At 42.6% G+C, this 19968-nt stretch overlaps 1 pseudogene; it reads left to right on the plus strand.

Annotated features, from left to right (window-relative positions):
* The first annotated feature begins 623 nt into the window (after positions 1-623).
* LOC122446797 lies at positions 624-1158 on the plus strand (annotated as a pseudogene).
* The last annotated feature ends 18810 nt before the right edge of the window (positions 1159-19968 follow it).

The raw sequence follows: 19968 nt of genomic DNA on the forward strand, positions 1-19968 counted from the left end.
AGAACCTACTATACAGAGTGAAGTGAGTCAGAAAGAGAAAGATAAATATCGTATTCTAATGCACATATATGGAATCTAGAAAAATGGTACTGAATTTATTCACAGGGCAGCAATGGAGAGACAGGCATAGAGAATAGACTTATGGACATGGGGAGAGGGGAGGAGAGGGTGAGAGGTATGGAAAGAGTAACATGGAACTTACATTACCATATGTAAAATAGATAGCTGAGCGGAATTTGCTGTGTGGCTCAGGAAACTCAAACAGCGGCTCTGTATCAACCTAGAGGGGTGGAATGGGGCAGGAGACGGGAGGGAGGTTCAATAGGGAGGGGATATATGTGTACCTGTGCTGATTCATGTTGAGGTTTGACAGAAAACAAAATTCTGTAAAGCAATTATCCTTCAATAAAAAAATAAAAAGAGGCACTACCGGGCTGGGCCAATCAGAAAGCAGAGTGGGGCCCCTCCCCGCCGGTGAATGGAGGAGCGTGATGGGCTGGGGAGATGGCTCTGGAGCATGCACTCCTCCTCTGCACAGTTTGCAGACTGCTGTGAATCCATGCTCCTACCCTGCGCGAATCCACAAGACGCTCTCCCTGCTGTCTAACCCGCTGAGCTCTGCGATGCCACTGGACCTCACCATGTGGTCTGGGCCTTTGAGCCTGCAGGAAGTCAATGAGAGGCCGCAGCACCCTCTGCGGCACGGTGGAGGTCATTGAACTGTGCAAAGTGCTGACACCCACCCAGGTTAAGAACCGGCCTACTAGCATTACATGGGATGACCTTGATCCAGGTAAATTATACACCTTGGTCTTGACAGATCCGGTGCTCCCAGCAGGAAGGACCCCAAATACAGGGAATGGCACCATTTCCTGGTGGTCAACATGAAGGGCAACGACATCAGCAGTCACAGTTCCCTCCGATTATGTGGGCTCTAGGCCTCCCAAGGGCACAGGCCTGCACCGCTGCGTCTCGCTGGTTTACGAGCATGGTGACGATCCCATTCTCGGCAACTGATCTGGAGACCACTGTGGCAAATTCAAGGTGGCCTCTTTCCGCAAAAAGTATGAGCTCTGGACCCTAGTGGCCGGCACATGTTACCAGGCTGAAAGGGACGATTATGTGCCCAAACTCTAGGAGCAGCTGTCTGGGATGTAGAGGAGTTGGACACTGTCCCAGAGTTCCCAAACAGTGTTTCAGTTTAGTGATGCATGTAGATTTCCCCCCATCTCCCTGCCCAAGCCCTGAGCAGTCAGATTTAGATTTAGGGTGACTTTTCTTTCCTTTTGCTTGTCTTGTATAATTTTAGGGAGTGTATGTTTTGATCAAATTTGAACTCCGTTTTGGTGGGGGGATTCTTTGGTACTGTGATGGGGTTTATCAAAATGTTAATACAAGAACAACAACCCAGGCTTAAAAGAAGAAAAAAAATTCTGGTAAAAAGACCAGGTCTGCAGTATTAGAGCTTCAGAGAATCTTTGAAGAAGTGAAGTCGCTCAGTCGTGTCTGACTCTTTGTGACCCCATGGACTGTAGCCCCCCGGCTCCTCGGTCCATGGGATTTTCCAGGCATGAATACTGGAGTGGGTTGCTATTTCCTTCTCCAGGGGAATCTTCCCCGCCCAGGGATTGAACCCGGGTCTCCTGCACTGTAGGCAGACGCTTTACCGTCTGAGCCACCAAAGAATCTCTAAGGGAGGTTGAAAACAAAAAAGAGATTGATTGCCTCCACCTTTGTGAGCCTGAGCACAGAATTGTGTGTGAAAGCACCTACTGGCATGTGTTTTCATGGCCTTGTCTCACCAAGGCAACCAGGGGCCGGCATGTCCACTAACCCTTAATGTCTCAGGATGGTTGCTGGGTGTCAGTGTCCCGCTCTGGCTCCTTTAAAGAGCAATACTGGAAAAAGCTCAGAGAAATCGCTTTGCTGTTAAAGCCTGGCCATCTAGATGAGCAGCAGGGCTGGGTAAGAGGTTATCAGAAATCCAAAAGTCTGTGCTTGTTAAATTGATTCCTCTTTGGTGTAAGAAAGAAAGCCAGTCTGGAGTTGGTGAACATTATGTTAATTTTGCTGTTTGCTTATAGTTGAGCAAAAATAAAGACACTGTGTAGATGGAAAAAAAATGAAAAAAGAAAAAAGAATCAAGATGAACATTTTAAATTACTTTAAATATTTCTGACTTCAAATTTCTAATTTATGTAAATAAATTGTGTTGTTTTATACAATTTTTAATTGAGAAAGCTCATGGAGCAACTAAAAATTATAATACATCAACCAGAAGTCTATCTCTCTAGATATATATATATGCATACACACACCACTGTAGTATATATTTATAAAAATAGAATTATATTGTATATTGCTTTGTAGCCTCCTTTTTTTCTTGCAACATATTGTGACAAATTTCTCATGTCATTAAACATTATTTTTCAATGACTGCATATTAAATCTTTATATAAATTTTAAAAAAAGTACTTACAGAACAATCACAGAGATAATAGTGGGTTTGCTGCAGACCTGCTGGCTGCTGCACTTGCCACTGGAGAATGACAGGACTTTGGAGGTGGCTCATCTCTTGTTGGCTCCAGAGCCCTCAAGCAGCTAGTCTCACTGAGGGTTCATGCCCCGTGGGGGTGCCGAGAAAGTCCAGCTTTGTTGAAGACGGTGGAGTGCAGGGGAAAGGAGAGGGGATGTGAGCAACCACAGTGTCTTTTAGGTGAACTTCCCTTTTTTGTAGAGTGCTTGAGTGTGGCTGCACCCGCATCCCAGTGCCTTGGATGTGTAATAGGAACCTACATCCTAGTCATTTGCATTCCTGAACTTGACAGGATCCAGTGGGGCTGATCCTGAATGATTTGTCTTCCTTTGTGTTTGTGTCAGAACTCCAAGAGGGTGGATGGTTTGGGCTGTGCCAAGGGGAATTCAGGTTGGCGAAGTTAGTTCCTGCCACCTTTTAAATGACACCTGGTCAGCAATTACCTAAGGAAATGGAGATTGTAGCAGAAAGCTGTAGATTTTCAACAAACTCCCTTTCTTTTTTTCTTTCTTTCCTGCCCCACCCTGGCAGGACACACAGCTTGAATACATTTTTCAGTCCTCTTGGCAGTTAGGTGATAGTTTTGGCAAATGGACTGTTGATAGAAGTGATAGCTGCCATTTCTAGGCCCTGCATCTAAAATACATCCTGTGTCACGGACTTCCTTGGCGGTCCAGTGGTTAGGACTCTGTGCTCCCGAGACAGGGGGCCTGGGTTCGATCCCTGGTTGGGAAACTAAGATCCCACATGCTGCCTGGCCTAAAACAATGAAGCAAAACGAACAACCCTCCTGCATGATAGACACTCCATACTGGCTCTCTCTTGCTGTGTTGACCAGACAGATGCAGAAGACCCAGTGCAGAGCTCCAAAGTCTAGAGGGCTCCAAAGGGTTCAGGAGATAAGAGGTACAACTAAATGGAAGGTGCCTGGGTCCCTGAAGGACTCCATGGAGTAGAGCAACTCTTGCTTATCCCTCCTCCCTTGCCAGCTCAGTGTGGCCTCTGACGTTAGCAAGAAGCAGACTTTGGTTGCATTAAGCCCCTGAGATTTGGGAGTTGTTTGTGAAAGCACTGAGCCAACTCTTAACACAGCAACCTTCCAGCCTCCCTCATTGGTCCTGTCTCATCACCCTGAGCTTCCAGTTTTACTGTTAAGTACTTAGGAGACAAGGTTAAAGAGTAGGCAGAGGTCCTACTGCCGGGGAGTTGGCAGAGACACTGGGAGTTGGAGAAAGGGAGCCCTGGTGTGTTGACTCTCTGTGTTACTCGGTCACTACCATGTGCCAGGATGTGCAGGAAGTTCTTTCAGAGTGTGACTGTGGTTGGCACAATACCTGCTGTTTCCAGAAGTGCTGGCTGTGCAAGAAGAAGGCGGCCTTGTGGAAACTGGGCCCTCCTGTTCCTGCAGAAGTACTGTGTCCATGATCCTCTGAGCACTGGAGACCGTGAATGGGGACAGGCCCTGCCCATCCTGGGACATCAAGCTGCTCTCCAAGGCATGCAGGACTGGAACAGGTTCTTCTTCGTTGTGGTGAAGAAATTCCAGGTTTAGGGTCAGACAGATGTAGGTTTCAAGTTTGCTTTGATATTTGACTAACTATGGACAATCTTAATATCTTCTAGTTTCATTTTTTCACATTTATTTCCTATTTATAAATCTAGAGATATACTCTGATATGCATCTATTTTATCTATGTATCTATCTATCCAATTTATTTATCTATCTAATCTTCTCTGGCGGCTCAGATGGTAACAAATCTGCCTGCAATGTGGGAGACTGGTTCCATCCCCTAGTTGGGAAGATCTTCTGGAGAAGGGAATAGCAACCCAGTTCACGTTTCTTACCCGCAGAATTCCATGGATAGAGGAACCTGGTGTGTCCATAGGGTCACAAAGAGCTGGACATGACTGAGGGCTAACACTTTCATTTTCACTTTCAATCTATATATATATACTTATATATATGTACATTATTTATCTTTATATTTTAATCTATTGGTTGTTGATCACAATAGGTAGATTTAAAAAAGGTTATTTTACACAGCCCTCAGTAGAGTGCCTAATCCATGCCATGTCCTAAGTATGTTAGCTCTGTGCATGGTAGTAAATACAGTAATAATAACTGCTTAATGAGTGCTTTGTTAATTCATTTGGTCCTCACAATAAGCCTGTTACTTAGGTCTGTTATCAGCTCCATTTTCTAGATAAGGAAGCTGAGGCAGAGTTATATACCCTCTGCAGTTCACCTGGTTATAGAGTTAGAGCTAATGTTCAACCCCACCCAATAAAGAGTCCCTGCTCTTAACTACTAAGATGAAAGGGAGGAAGAAGGTGACAAGGATGATGTCAGCATCATCTGGTTTACCAACCTTTCTGTAGGGGGCTTTGCCCATAGGAGGATTTCATTGTGACTGAGGTTCCTTTGCCTCTGGTTTCCATGGATCCCAGTTTGGGCAGCTGAAGCACATTTGGATGCAAGAAAGGAGGTCTCTCTCAGTGTGCAAAGCATCTCCGCACACTGCCAGTCCTACATGTCCCAGCAATGCTGCCAAGAAACTGGCTTGGGAAAAAGAGGCAGACTGGTGCTGCCCTGTGAGGGGTATGGCTTCTCCTGCTCATGCCACCCACAGCTTCCATGAGGAAGCCCTGAGAAGGTGCCACTCCTCAGGGGCTGTTTTGGAGGACGGGAAGTCTGCCTTTACCAGCTTGCTGCTGTCCTCTGTGGATGTAACTGGAGAAGTCAAGATTTTCCTTGACTTCTACCACTGCCTGTGGCTCATGGTCCTCTTGTCCTGTAAGCAAAATAGATTCCTGCAGCAGTGCAAGCATCTCATCATCTTGGGTAAAGCCTTGCCAGGGCCTGTCCAGCACCCCTGATGGTGCCACCAACTGAGATGTTGCCAGTTCTGGCCCTCAGTGAAGGCCACGTTATGTGTGGACACAGGTGTTGATCACATGATGACCAACTACAGTAGGCCGGGGCCTGCAGGCCCATCCTAGGAGGCTCATGACCCCTGTTTGGGACGTGGTGGCTGCTTCTGTCTCAGCAGCACCCAGCACACGTGATGGTAACAGCGGTGTCCTGGGGGCTGAGCCTTACCCTCCCCTAGTGACATGGTTGTTTCAGCTGAGAAGTAGAAAATACTAGGTATATCCAAATAATCGTAACCACTGTCATAGACTGAATTGTGTCCCCACAAACTCATATATCATAAATTCACTAACCCTCCAATATGACTGTATCTGGAGATAAGAAAGTGAAGTCACTCAGTTGCATCCCAACTCTTTGTGGCCCCATGGACTGTAAACTACCAGGCTCCTTCATCTGTGGGATTTTCCAGGCAAGAATACTGGAGTGAGTTGCCATTTCCTTCTCCAGGAGATCTTCCCAACCCAGGGTTTGAACCCAGGTCTCCCGCATTGTAGGCAGACACTTTATCATCTGAGCAACCAGGGACGTGCTGGTGATAGGTTCTGGAGATAGATTCTTCACAGAATGATTAAATGAAGTCATAAGGGTAGGGACTTAGCATAGGATTAGTGATGTTGATTTGGGACACCCAAGGGCAATGATGAGAGTAGAGACCAGGCCCTGGAGGGATTCCCATGAACATCTGAGTTTTTTAAGGCAAACAGTGAGCAGATTCCAGTCTTTATGTCCTGTCTTTAGCCCCTTCCATTCATGTACTAGAAACTGTATTCAGAGGACTTACAATAGGGAGGTCTCTGAGCCAAGGAGGATCCCATCTTGCATTGGGTTATATTGTGGATGGTGTTATAGAGGATGAGAGGGGAGATGAGAGACTTACTCTCCCCACTGTGGTATCTATAGTGTCAGAGTGAAATGAGGCCCCAGGAGACCTGTAGGAGCTTCAGGTTTGGACCTCCCTGAAGAATGATCACCAAGCCAGACTTCTTCTCCCCTTGCTCCCAGCTTCCTCACTCCAGGCCTATCTCTTCAGTGGACTACCCTTTGGTTTTAAGCCCAGACAAGCACCATCATCTTTCCTTGATTTATTATATAAACCACATGAGGGATTGGAGAGGCTTGGGCTTGAATACCACCTCTGGGAACTTCCCTGGTGGTCCAGTGGCTAAGACTTCATGCTTCCAATGCAGGGGGCCCAGGTTTGATCCCTGATATGGAACTAGATCCCACATGCCCCAACTAAGAGTTCATATGTCACAACTAAATATCCTGCATGCCACAACGAAGATCAGAGATCGTTGAGAGTGCTGCAACTAAGACCTGGTGCAGCCAAACAAATACATACAAATAAATATTTGAATACCACCTCTGTAAGCAGCTGTGTGATCTTGAGCGTGGCACTGAACCTCTCAGAACCTCAGTGTCTCTCTCTGTAAACTGGGTTACTGTGAGGATTCCAAGAAATTGAGTTCCCTCAATAGTGTGCAAACCAGCTAGCTCCATGCCTGATATGCAGGTATCCTGGGATGATACTCAGGTTGACCGGCCACAGATAGGCCACTGCCATCAAACCAGCCCATCCTGCTAACCGCTGAGAATGTCTGCAGTTTCCCACCAAAGAGCCTTCAGCCTGATCAGTATGTGATTGTCTGTGTCCTGTGGCTGTGACCATGTGGGCTTCAGGGACACCCTGGCTGTTTCCTATTTTGTCCAGACTCATCTCTCCCTCATTCCTGCCGGGTACCTGATGCTTCCTGCCTGGGGAGAGTTCTGCTGTCAAACCAGATGGCTTCCCTGCCAGTCCGGTGACTTGGAGTCAGAAACATATAGATCCTCTTTTTAATACAAGATCGGGTGGGGTTGGAAGTTAATAGGATGGGAACCCGGTCATTCTCTTCTCTCTATCACTAGTGCAGGGGCAGGGGGACTGCCGAAATATCAGGCGAGCCGCTTTCCCCCATTGTTTGAGAAGATCACAGGGAGCCCATTGCTTTTGGTGACATTCGGGGCTGGCAATTACCCAACACAATGTCCATCCACCCTCAAATTTAATACAGAAATCAGGTGTGTTGTGAAAGGGCCTGGAAAGGCTTTAATTTTCTCCTCCGTTGAAGGCTCAGTGATGACTGGAGTGTCCCCGGCACAAAGGCACCGTCCATCATGTGCTTTGCTGAATACAACACTTAGCCCAGCTGGGCAGTCTTCCCAGACAGCTCAACAATGGGGCTCAATCAAGGCTCAGAACTTCTCCTCCCATCCTCTCAGACCGACTCCTGCTTCCCTCTTTCTGGGAGAAAGGAGTCCGTTGTTGGGTATTTCTCTGATGCTTGTCGTTGGCTGATGGGATGTCTCTGCTGATTCCTGTGACCCTTGACGTGGTGTTCTGTAACCTCGCAACTGAGTTTTCTTGCCAGGGTCTGGCGCAGGGCGGGGGGGGTGGTCATCAGGTTGTTACCTCCTCCAGCTCTGTTTCCTCTTCTAGCAGCTGAAGTAGGAAAGCTGTTCTGTTCCTTTCGAAAATTTGGAAATTTCTGCTTAAACTGCCAATCTGTGAGACTTTGAGGCCCATTAAATCTTTCCTCCATTCTCAGAGCTGAGTAAGCTGGGGTTCAGCTCCCCAGGTATTAACTGGCAATTTAAACTTAAATGTCCCACTTAGACAAACCCACTCCACAGGGACAGACTTGCTTTGCAGGATATTGCTAGTAAATCCAGGAAGCACTGAGCTGGCATACATTTTTGGCCTGGCTCAGTGGTATCTGGGGAATCATGGGAGGAGGTGCTTAAAAGAAAAGAGGCTTCACAAGGCATCCGGGTGGGTGACGTTTGATCTGTTATCAAAACGGTGCACTTTTGGCAGGAGTTGTCACAGCTCAGGTGAACTTGGCTGCAGGGCAGTCTGGGTCAGAGCTAGCAGACTGTGGAGCTAGAGGAAGCTGGTACTGGGGCTTGGAGAACTCACTGAGCTTCAGGGCAATTCCCTAAAATCAGGTTGCTGGTTGTCCACCATGCAGACATTCAAAGGGACGTGGGGACTCTGGTCTGACGCTATGGAAGCATCTGAGTCAGGTGGTATGCCCAGTATCATGTTGCAGATATTCCTTATCTATATTCAAAAAGACTGCAATCAAAAAGGCTGGTTGCCTACAGGAATATATTTGAAACAAAACCAAAAGCCTTATAATTCTTGATATTTCATGTTCAACGTATGAAAAGTGTGGTAACCCAAAACAGTACTATAATTAAAAAGTATTCTGAAATCATATAAATCCAGATATATTATATACATTTTTATCTGTCTACCACAATACCCGAACTTCCCAGATGGCGCTAGTGGTAAAGAACCTGCTTGTCAATGCAGGAGACGCAGGAGACATGGGTTTGATTCCTGAGTGAGGAAGATTCCCTGGAGTAGGAAAGGGCAACCCACTCCAGTATTCTTGCCCGGGGTATTCCATGGACAGAGGAACCTGGCTGACTGCAGTCCATGGGGTTGCAAAGAGACAAGACTGAAATGACTTCACACACACCATGATAAGTTACATGCAAGTAAGATGCCAGCAGAGAGTTCAAGGGAGGCAGACTCCAGCTCAGGCAGGTGAAAGGCATCAACAGCTCAGCCTGATGTTGTCAAAGATATGAAGGCTAGAATTTTTCCAAGCTAGAATTCAGGAAAATCATGTCAGATGGACTGAGACCTCAAGGTGCAGAGCAGCTCTAGGACACGCGGGATTCCCTGCAACAACAACCCCCAAACCCCACTGTACTGATAAGCCAATACCTTGGGTATCATTTCCCTGAGGCTTTGCAAGATTGATGCTGCAGGCCGAAGAGGTACCAGATAGGCTGAATCTGGCAAAAGATAAAGCTGTCTCTTTTACATAGAAGGAAAAATCTAAATGGCTGGTTGGTCGTTTACTGAAGAATAATCTCATAATGTCACAAATGAATGTAATTATAGCATTTTATATGTGTTGCTGGCACTCAGAATGGGATTTGTGGCATAGATTAATAGTCCTTAGAAGCTAATGCTTTTTCTTACCATTGACTTTCCCTTTTACATTTCTGCTGCTTTCTCTGGTCACACTTAATTCTACTTCCTGTGCTAAATTTATCTCTTTCTACCCTATTTTACCTTTATTTTTACCTTCTGTTCTGATTATTGCGGCATAACAAAGAGCCTGAAAACTTAGTGACTTAAGATAGCCATTTGAATTTGCTTTTGGATTTCATTGATCAGAATTTGGAAAGAAAGGGTTTTCTCTTCCCCATAATGTCTGGGAAGACTCGAGTGGTTGGGAATGATTTAAATGATTAGACTTATCTGGAAACTTCTTCACTTGCAAGCCTGCTGCTTCTGCTGGAATGGCAGGAAGGTTGGGCTCAGCTTACTCATCTGGAGAATCTGCATGGAACCCATCCAACATGGCAACTTAGAGCATGGACATTATGACCCAGGCTTCCCAGGTGGCTCAGTGGAAAAGAATCTGCCTGCCAATGAAGGAGATGCAGGAGATGCAGGTTTGACTGCTGGGTCAGGAAGGTCCCCTGGAGAAGGAAATGGCAACCCACTCCAGTATTTTTGCCTGGGAAATCCCGTGAACAGAGGAGCCTGGCGGGCTATAGTCCATGGGGTCACAAAGAGTCAGACACGACTGAGCACGCATGCATGCGTGCATTATGACCCAGCTTTGAAAGTCCCACAACATGCTTTCTGCCATACTCTCTTGGTTGAATTGGCCACATGCCTGCTAAGTTCAAGGGAAGTGAAGACAGAGAGGAATATCCCCAAATTCGAGGCTGTGATTTCAGGTCACCATAACCTCTGTACTTTGCATTTGTTTGACTGTTGCTGCTGATAACCCTTGGCCTGGTTTTTTTCTTCTTATTCTGCTCAAGCAGGCTGCCACCCTACTTAGGTAGCTCTCTCTCTCTCTCTGTTGTCTGTCTGAGCCTATCTGTTCATTTTTTACAGTTTGTTCTTGCTGCATGGCTGTGGGGATGGGGTTATTCTTTATCTTTCCCTCAGGAAAACCTGTCAGTTGGCTGAGTTTGCAGCTCACCAAACCAGGAAGATCATTCACAGTGAAGCATTATTCTTGGCGTTTCCAAGATACTTCTGGTTTCTTTTCTTCTCCCACTGGTTTTATCAAAGGTCATACTTTTATAGGAAATAGAGATGACAGAATAAATCATTGTCTTAAGTGTCTCAACTTTTCCTGGACTCCAATAGCTCTTGTCCATGGAAGGCCACACAACTTGAGATATTTATCATACACAGTAATATATTTTTCCTCTAATTGTTGAAAAGTATGCTGGTCTGGTCTCCTAGACTATATTCAGAATGAGTGAGAGAACAAGTGTTGTAGTTTGCTTATACCCACTTGACCAACCTTGTTGTTGGCAAAGCAGTCCACCTAAAACTGAATAGGTATAACTGATTCAAAAGGTCCTGCTCAAGCTTACTCCAGTGTGATTCAGTTTTTCTGTTTGATTTGTCTGATTAGCCCAACAAAGTAAGTATTACAGCCTAGGTGCAAATGAGTGACTGCCAAAGGAATCCATCGGTCCCTTTTCGAAAGGGACATTCACATGTCCCTTTGTGATTTTATGATTTATGACATTATTTGGGGACATGGTCTTCTCTGTTATAGGGAGAAAGTAAAGCACACAGGACTTGGGGTTGAAGGCAGGGATTGAATCCCAACTCTGCCACTAATAGTGCTATGACCTTGGTCAGTCACGTCCTCATTCTGAAATCTAGTCTCTTTAGCTATAAAATGGTAGTAACACAACCTAGTATTTAGAATTAGGACTAAATAGTGCCAATTTGTTATGGCAAGAGTGAAATGAAAGAGTTTATAGGAGTGTTTGCAAAATGCAGTGATAAAGTTTGCAATTGTTCATTGGTAGTTTAAGTCAGTGCTGTTAACTCAAGGAGCCAAGCTGGTGATTTGAATGACTGAAAAAGCTGGATCTAAAAAAAGGATTGGTGCTGCAAGTACCATGTCAACATGTGATGACATTTCATAGAAATACACACACACACACCCCCCTGGGGAAATCTAACAAAGATCAGTAGACTGTATAAATGTGAATATCCTGGTTGTGATATTTTACCATAATTTTGCAAGATGTTACCAGTGAAGGAAGCTGAGTAAAGTGGGGATGTATCTGTAGTAATTTTTCAAGTCCATATGAACCTATAACTATCTCAAAATAAAATGTTAATGGCAAAAAAAGAACTGATGCTATGTTGTAAGATGCAGAGCTGTTCTCATTTGTTTTCCAAAATTTTTGTGAGCATTCAGGCCTGGAATCAAAATCTTTATCTAAAAACTGAGAAAAGTCAATCCAGTTAGAATATATTATGGATTGCCTTAGAAATGAGCCTCAACTATGACCTGTGGATAGGACTCAGGCTTTGTAAGAGGTTAAAATTTTTTCCTGTGCTGTGGGAAGATTGGACAACTTTTTTCCTTGATTTCTCACAAGTCAATTTAGTTCTTCCTCCTTCAGAACTCCTGAGATATAGGACTCTATTTCTGAAAAGCAAATCGTGCATTATCTGTTATCTCAAGATATCTTGGTTTGGACAAGTTACAGGAGTCCCCTTTCCTTTTGAAAGCTGGAAACCACTCCACTGGGAGAAGGAGGCACAAAGAAACAATTTCCTACCAAATTCTTATTAAAGAAATAGCTTTTCCATCTTCTGCTCCTATTGAAGGCAGTAGCAGGATTTCAGTTTGGAAACCTCTGTAGCTCAATGGAACCAAGAATTGAAAGTAATTCATGGATTCATCTAAGGGATTGGATTGAGGTAGACCCAATCATTTTTGGCACATAGATGCTTTATTTTACCTGCGGTTTATAGCAAATGCTACACTGTTGTTCACAGACTAAAAAAAAAAAAAATTGTACACATGTCGCTTTATTTCTTCTTTTGTCACATGACTTCCCTCACAAAATAAACCTTTCTGACAATGTGAGCTGGTGGTGGCAGGCAGGTGAGAGAGTGGACACTAACAGAAAAATCACAAACTTGATGTTACATGATTTTATTTGTTCTACTTTGGCATTGTTTAGCTCTGTCAGAAGCTAGAAGGAAACAATTTTTGGTATTTATTGAGCACCTACTATGTGCTAAGGGTGGTGCTATTTATTAACAGGACTAGAAGCCAAGTCACAAATCCTTAGATGAGGTGATTTACAGATTAGGAAATGTTTTCCACTTCATCATCTCACCTGGTTCTCAAAAAATCCCTGTCAGGTAGAAATTATTACTAGTCATGATTTTATGACATTTTATGAGAGAGACAGAATCTTAGATAGGTTAAAAGAATGCCTTATATTAAGGCTGTTGTCAAGAACAGAGCTTGAGCTGTATGTAACTTACAATCTAATTTCAACCCCTACCATCTTTCTCTGGTAGTATGTGACAGGATCCTATCTTCCAAGGAAATGTCAAACACATATTAAAATGTGCAAGCTTTCTCTCTGTTGTTCCTCCCCACCCCCACCCCATCTCTCTCTCTCTCTCTCTCACACACACACACAAACATGTACACACAGGACATAGACTGAGATATCAGAGAAGTCTTAACCTCAAAATGGTTGTGCATTCCACAAAGTTGCTTTAGGGCCCAAAACTCATGTGTTTCTGTGTAAGTTGTCACATTGCTTACACATGTGATTACCAAGGTATGCAGAGATGGCTGGGTAGGCTTTTTTTTTTTTTTGGGGGTAGGCTTTTTTTATGTATTCCAGGCAGCAGAAGAGATTTAAAATAAAACTCTTTCATTTTGAGATTTTTGTCAATCTTTACATTTTAATAATTGTATTTTACACAAGAAATTCATTTTTACTTGGGAAACATTAAATCATGGAAATCAGCAAAAGGAATGATGAAACACCCCCACCATACATAAAACTAAAATGACCAAGCACATCCTAAATATACTTCAAAGTTTAACTTTGGTGAAGAGGTTTCCAGAATTTATTCCCCTTCCTTCCTTCCCTTTCCCCTTCTGCAAAACTGGCATCACCTAAACAACTTATGATTCCATAATCCCTATTACATAACAATATATTTTGGACACCTTATGGGTGTATAATAGTTGATTAAATCCCCTCTTCTAGGACAGTTTGATTGTTTCAAATTTTTCTCATTAAGAATGGTGTGGGTTACAAAATAATAATTTTTTTTTCATAGTTAATATCAAAATTGTTCTAAGGAAGGAAAGTATCTTCACTTGGGATAATATTTTGCCAGTCATCAAGGCTGGAAAATAAAACCTATCCTCTACAAGCAGGAAGTCTGAGAAAACTGCTCAAGTCTGAAGGAGGATATATTCTCCAGTTCCCACTTCAGATGTGGCCGAGGAGAATATCTGGCGGGCAGAGGCTAGGAGCCACAGAATGATGGAAAAGAGAGCTACTCCTAGAGGACAGAATCAGAGCTTTTCACCTCATCCCACTCTCTAGACATCACAGTGTCTACCCAGCTGGAATTCAGAATTGCCATGAACTAGTGATTCTTTGTTTCCCATTCTTCAGCATTCTGAATGGGAGTATTTATTGCAGTGAATCTGCCCCTGTCCTGGTGCTGTATGATGGATGCATGTGGAAGCAAATAATTTGTCATTTTTGCTCTGGATCAAGAAGAGCTAGGACTGATGGAGAAACTGATCTTGAGCCTAGGATTTGATTTGACTTTGGTGACATTATATTACTTGATGTTTTCTCCCTTGGGGAGCAGGTAGTTCTGTAGTTTTTTATTTGTTTTCTGGGTTGTTTGTTATTGTGGAAGAGGAATTTGTTGAATTCTTGATGACAAGAAAAATAGATTGTGGTAGATTCCAATGCTCATGCATACTTGGTTCTTTTTTCTTCCTGAATGCTTAGGAAGACCTTTCTCAGCTCCCTTGTGGTTAGGTAGGGTTATGTACTTAGCTCTATAGCCAGCAGGTTTTGGGTACAAATGAAGTGTTTCACTTATGGTCAAGGAATTTTAGATCAAGTATCACTTTTCCATGCTTTATTGTCTCCTGGTGTAGTGATTCAGGAAGACATGCAATGATTTTTTTGATGTGGCATCAAAAGATCATGGAACCTCTGTTAATCTGGGATAATTATTAAATTAATCTGTTAATTTTGTTGGTTTTGCAAATGTGGTTTATCTTGGAAAAGCCATCACCTATATTACAGCTTTTAAGGGTCCTTAAAAAAGTTCATGTGCTTGCTAAATTGTTTCAGTCATGTCTGACTTTGTGTGACCCTATGGACTGTAGCCTACCAGACTCCTCTGTCCATGGGATTTCTCAGGCAAGAATACAGGAGTGGGTTAATATGCCCTCCTCCAGGGGATCTTTCCAACCCAAGGATTGAACCTGCGTCTCTTACATCTCTTGCATTGACAGGCAAGTTCTTTACCACTAGCACCACCTGGGAAGCCTGAAAGCTCACACTTACGTACATTTGCTGCATGGTGGATACTGTCTCCTTGGCATCTGAGGTCCTGGGTTCACAGTGAAGAGGCAGATGGAGGGATCAGGCCCCCAAGCACCAGGTGATGGCCATGGCTACCTGCCAGCTTTATCCTGAGTTTCTTTGTGGAGGGAAAAGTGAAAGTGAAAGTCGCTGAGTTGTGTTCAACTCTTTGCAACACCATGGACAATGCAGTCCATGGAATTCTCCAGATCAGAATACTGGAGTGGGTAGCCTTTCCCTTCTCCAGGGAATCTTCCCAACACAGGGATTGAACCCAGGTCTCCTCCATTGCAGGTGGATTCTTTACCAACTGAGCTATCAGGAAAGCCCTGGTAAACCCCTCACCAATGCATGTTGTCTGTGTATAATTAATAAAGAACCTCACTTCCTTTTGTTAAATCATTGAGATCTGTTTCTGTAGCATACTTTGATCTATCCTGATTAAAGCACATAAAGTATTATTAAGCTTTTATAATGTAACTATATCTCTCAAGTTTTCCATTTGTATTTTAATTTTGTTTATGATAAAGTCAGTAGAATTGCAAAGATTTTTATAACTTTAAGTCTAAAATCTCCTATGATTCAGCAAACCTACATGGAAGATCAGAAATATTTAGAGCCTGAGATTTGGAGTTTGATTTTTGTCTCTTTTGTTTATTATGTGTGTAAACTTTGCAAGGCAGTAAGGCACAAAATTGTTCATTGCAGCAGTGTTTATAACACTGAAAATTTAACTGGCGTAAGTGGCTATGGGGTTAAATACATTAGAGTATGATAGGATAATATGTAGCCATTAAAACTATGTGGTATGGTTACATCTACTTGCCTGGAAAGATGTTCTAGATATATTGCTAGGTTAGAAATTACACATTTTTTAATAACCCAGGAGTCAAAGAAGAAATTTCAAGGGAAATTAAAAATATTTCTCACTGATGATAATGAAAATACAACATATTAAAACTTGTTAAGTGAAGGTAAAGATATGCTTAGAAAGTTACAGTTTTAAATACTTAGAAAAAAGAAAAGTTTAAAATTGTTTATCTAATATTCTGACCTATAAAAGAAGAACCAGTATACAAATCTCTTTATGTTCTTAATATTCTCTCTTTAGATTACCTCATTCAATTCTATTCCTTTAAATACCATCTACCTCTTTCATTGATGTAGCTCTGATCTCTTTCCTTAACTTCAGGAAATCTAAATTCCTAACTGACATGTTCTCTTAGACATATAGTAGTCTAAAAGTCAACATATCTGAAACACTAAGACTGGACATGGCCAAATAAGTTAAGTATGTAAGGAAGTAAATACTAATAATTAGTAATACTAACTATAATAAACTACAGACTATCAAGTTAAAAAAAAAATGAGAATTGACCTTGAATTGGTAACCTTGAGAAGAGATGTTTCATTGGAGCAATGGGGGAAAAGGATTAATGTATAACAAGTTTAAGAAGAAATGGAGAACTCTTGAGATTTGTTCCAAAGAGGAACAGAAGAATGGGGTTGGTGTCTGAAGGGGAAAATGGGAAGGTTTTTTTTTTTTTTTTTTTTTAAGAATTACAATACATTTTAGCTGATAAAAATGACCCAGTAGGTTTGGAGGTGAACGCTTGAGGAGTTTCTCTTCTGAAGGCTTCTGTTTTCACCTTGAAAGGAGAAACAGGGTCATCCGTGAAGAGTAAGAGGAAAAAGATACAGGAATTTGGAGGGGAGTGGAAAAGCATTTCCTGTTTTTTAAACGCTGAAAGTTTTCACGTCTGTGGTGATTGTTTTTCATTAATTTGCTCAGACTTTGTGGAGGACCTTTGGTTCAGTGTTGGGATATGAGATTGCTCTTATGAAAGATTGTATGTGACACTGATCAATTGACAGTTTAGGCTTGAGAAGGTCAAAGAGGACAGCTAGATGGTCTGTGGATATTAATGTTTGCTTTTTAAATGGGGTGCTCATTTGGCTTTTTGGTGAAGGCAGCAAGCCCTGGAAAGCTATCCCATGGGAAGAAAGATTTCTACTTTTCTCAGGCCTTTGTAAAGATGACTAAAAGAATTAGTTGACAATAGTGACCCACAACTGTAGGATGTGACACAATTGTAGGATTGTAGGATGTGACCCAGTTGTGGGATGTGGCACAATTGTATGATTCTAGGATGTGACCTACATCCCTGATTATTCATGGTAGAGTTACAAAATAATCTCAAGTATTTTTGCTTCTGATGACCTGGGCCTATGCCGCCTTGACTTTGTGTCTTAGTTTGGGCTAAACCATAGCCTGGGTGGCTTAAAAACAATAGACATTTATTTCTCGCAGTTGTGGAGACTGGGCATCTGAGATCAGAGTGCCAACATGTTTAGGTTCTTCTATCCTTCCGTGGAGCAGTCTGTCTTGTGGCTCTTATAAGGTCACAGATGGGTTTCATACACAAATCATCTTAGAAAGCAAGCAATACTTTAGCCCACCTTTGGAGATCTATAATGCACACTTGAATATTAAAAGTTTGGTGGAGTCCTGCTGAAAAGAAACCTATTAAATATGTTTCCAGCCAGTGTTCACCAGATTTATTTCACCTGTGTTTTAAAGCATGCCATCTATTAGCATCCCATAGGGGTTGGATGTGGTGGAAATTGTTATGGAAGATGCTGGGCTGCAAGGAGTCTCTCACGCTTCTGAACTCCTATAGTATGTTCTCTCTCTCCCTGTAAGATAGTTTGCTCTTTCTACTTTGTACAGATGTACATAATTAGGACCCGTCACAAAGCTGGGTGTTCCTTGAAGGCAGGGCTGAAGGTGAAATCGGGTTTATCTTTGGTGTCCAACCTTGGGAGCAAGGGATCCCCAAATATAAGGTGAAAAGTGAATGGATGCTAAGGGCATTTCTGGAGAGAGCTCTAAGTCACCACCACCTTTAAGGCCACCTTCCTTTCATATCTTTAAAAAATTTTTTATTAGGGTAAAATTATAATTGATTTATAATGTTGTGTTACATCAGACATACAGCAAACTAAATCAGCTATACATATACATCTTCTCTTTTCAGATTCTTTCCCCATATAGGTCATTATGGAGTATTGAGTATTTACTGGTGCTCTACAGTAGGGCCTTATTATCTATTTTATATATAGTAGCTGTGTATATGTCAATCCCAATCTCCCAGTTTATCCCCTTCTTTCCTCCTAGTAATTATGTTTATTTTCTACATCTGTGACCCTATTTCTGTTTTGTAGATAAGTTCATTTATGCCCCTTTTTAATTCTCTGATAGCTCAGTTGGCAAAGAATCTGCTGTAATGCAGGATATCCCGGTTCAATTCCTGGGTTGGGAAGATCTGCTGGAGAAGGGATAGGCTACCCACTGCAGTATTCTTGGTCTTCCCTTGTGGCTCAGCTGGTAAAGAATCCAACCACAATGCAGGAGACCTGGGTTCGGTCCCTGGGTTGGGAAGATTGCCTGGAGAAGGGAAAGGCTACCCACTCCAGTATTCTGGTCTAGAGAATTCCATGGACTATATAGTCCATGGAGTCACAGAGTCAGACACAACTGAGCGACTTTTGCTTTATACCCCTTTTTAGACTCCACATCTAAGTGATAACAGATATCTTTCTCTGTGTTATAAGGTGCCAAACACCACCTGGTAAGATCAGTGAGGTGTTACTATCCTCATTTTGTGGCAAAGAACTTGGAAACTTACAGGGGTTAAGTAACATTTTTGTTATTATGCAGCAGATAAATTGTAGAATGCTAGAATTTAGATCCTTTTACTTCTTTCCTTTATCCTATTCTACTGTGTCTCTGTTCAACAAATTCTCAACTCTTCTTCTGATCATGCCATTCCTGCTCTTTATGGGGGGGAAATGATGCCAAAAAAATTGCATCCCTGCCATAATGAGCTCATTCCTTTTAGTGACTGAAACTGATTTTGAGTAAAGTCTGATCTCCCCCAAATTTGATGGGAGAAGTGGAAAACTTAGAAAGAAAATTCCATATTTGCATCGGGAATTTTTGTTACAGTGATGGAGAAATTTTTAGTGGCAATAGAATTTCTCAGTCCAGCATTTTCCTTTGAGGCATCTATTGCAGAGGCCACTGGATTGTCCAGAGCTCAACTCGGACAACTCTTATTTTTTCAGGAACCACTACTGACATCTCATGCAAAATGGAAGGAGTGGGGGCGGATTTTCAATACTTGTTCAATTTGCTCAGATCTTGGTGATTAAATGGCCTTTTGTCAGATAATTAAGATCATATCCCCAGATGCAGATATTCAAAGGGCTTGGTTATAAATAGCATTTATTTAATATGAACAGGTCCTGATCCTTTGTCTGTCCAGGATCACTCAATAAGACTCCTCTTTCAAAATGGATTTAGCTCACAGACTGTTTTATCACCTGCCTTCATCTTGGACCAAAGTGAGAAGAAGGCAAAATGTTTTTGTGTGTGTTTGAATTTGTCCTCTCCTAATAAGAATAGGGAAACAGTCCAGCCATCCTGACCGCTTTTATCACTTTGCTCACAGCTTTTATGCCAGTTGTAAAAGGGACACTGACAGCTGGAGCACTAAAGTTTTTATCCTCACGTTTTATCCACTTCATGGATAAAAAAGCCTCCAGAGATTCACTTTGCAGGGTGGAACATGGACTTAAACTTGTACCGAGAGTGGGATGAAGTTTAGCCGGTGTTTGTGCTGTTTATGAGAGTGGTTCATTTCACCTTGGGCTTTGTGACCTCTCTACAGCCATTGTTGCTCTGACATTAGACATTGAGGACAACCTAGTTGTGGTCAGTTTCTGATTAAAAGCCAGCCACTTCACCATCGGCCTCTTCTCACAGCACCAACTACACAGACTCAAAGCAGTGTCTCTCTGGGGCTAGTTATTCTGGGAATGGCTTTTCTAGGGTGACGGATGCTCTGTGTTTTAAAATAACTGAATAAACAGTCCTGTTTCATTTGGGAGCTCTCAACCATGGAGTTTTTGTTTTTTTTTTTCATTTATTTTTATTAGTTGGAGGCTCATT

This window comes from Cervus canadensis, chromosome 8, assembly GCF_019320065.1.
Source record: "Cervus canadensis isolate Bull #8, Minnesota chromosome 8, ASM1932006v1, whole genome shotgun sequence".
Lineage (NCBI taxonomy): Eukaryota > Metazoa > Chordata > Mammalia > Artiodactyla > Cervidae > Cervus > Cervus canadensis.